Consider the following 1,842-nt stretch of genomic DNA (forward strand, 5'->3'; position numbering starts at 1 on the left):
ACAATAAGGTAGGTTTACTATTTTCAAGGTATTATTTCGTTACTTTTTAGTGTACTGTTTTTTTGAGAATATTTTGTTTTTGGTGTATTTTTTTAAATTAGTTGTTCGTCACATTGTACATTATTGAATTATGGGTTAAAGAACGGATATATGCATGGATCGACTGTTATGTTTATTTGCTTTTTAACGTTTATATAGGTAACAACAAACCTATACTTTGTATTTTATGCTATTAAATATTTTTGTTTGTAAACGTGAAGATGTAACTATTCTCCTGTGACGTCGTTGTATTTAAGTCATGTGTTCTGATCACGAGTTTTAAAAAAAAATTATAAACATGGTCTATGGTATTTAGTGATAACGTTGCTTTATGAAAGCAAAATAATTTTTAAAATCGGTCTAGAAGTTTTAAAGTATATTTGTTTCATACATAAATATAAATCTTTACTTTTTATGATATTAGTCTATACTAGACGCTCTAATTAATTAATATTAGACGCTCCATTTACAGTGTGTTCAGTGCAGCATTGACAAACGTTTGCGACAGACTGAACAATGTTTTTAACTTACGCCATTCTTATTTACATACCGGCTGAGACCTGTTTTTTGCTACATGCACATATTGGAGCAAATCCGCCAACTAATTCTAATGTTTGCCAAACATTTTAATTCATAAAGCATTGAAAATAACCTAATTTTACACTTGCATCTTCCATGATGCAATTACGATGCATCTTAAAGTAATTAAAAATTAAAAATTGTTTTAATAAATTCAAATTCAGACAGAACTATACAAATAGTAATCCATCCAGTAATTCAGTTTTAATAACATTGAGGTTATTTTTTTAAATTGTACGTATTTCAAATAGAGTTTAGATTTGGTATTTGGCACAGTTTGGTCAAACAGTCGGCATATGAATTCCCGCGCCAACTAACCAATAGTAGGGCAGTACCGCGCGAACACTCCGCGCAGGCGCGCGCGTTCCAAATTCAAATGTGCGTAGCTTTTTTACACCGAAAGTGACATAGATAAATTGGTGTTTTTTTTTTCTTATTTTTTGTGTTCTTTTTTAAATTTATATTTAAAGGCGATTGATTCCTACGGGCAAAGGTTTGTTTTTTGTAAGGTTAAGTAATATATTGTGCAAATAACTTCAATGTTACTTAGTTTGTTTTGTATGCAACAAATGAATTAATAACCTTCTAAGTTATAGCAATAACTACTTATTAGAACCTTGTGTATAACTAAAAAATGTTTGTCTTTGAAAATATTGGAACATAAAAATCTATCTACTATTTCGTATAATTTACGTTTGCCTTTTTGCGATACATTTAAGCGAATGAATGAATAAACCTTAAGTGGAACGTTCGTAGAACCTTGTGTATAATTATCTATTGCGTACGTTTTAGTACAGTAAATACTAAAAGGTATTTGAATTGCACAACAACAGTTATTTTTCATTAACAATTTTGTATTATTTATCCACATAACTAATTGCAGTAAATGTTGCTATTATGAAACTCTCTTTCGAGTATAATTCCCTTACAAAAGACATAAACGCATTGACTTAAATGTTTGACTAAAGATACTGACCGAAGATACACGGTGAAACGTTACAACTACATTAGTTCCTTGTAACACTATGTACTGAAGAATGTTCGCCGTGTAACATTACAAAGCGTAACTTAGGTAAGTATACATCTTTAGAGCGAGTACACATTTTACTAAACTTTAACACACTGTTGTGCGATTGTCGATTGTTTCGCGACCTCTTCAACTGTTTAGTCGCACATTTAAAAATCGAGTGTGCGATAGCATATTTTTTTTTTTTTTTTTTTTTT

The sequence above is a fragment of the Papilio polytes genome, unplaced genomic scaffold, assembly GCF_000836215.1.
Source record: "Papilio polytes unplaced genomic scaffold, Ppol_1.0 DF824225.1, whole genome shotgun sequence".
Taxonomy (NCBI): Eukaryota; Metazoa; Arthropoda; class Insecta; order Lepidoptera; family Papilionidae; genus Papilio; species Papilio polytes.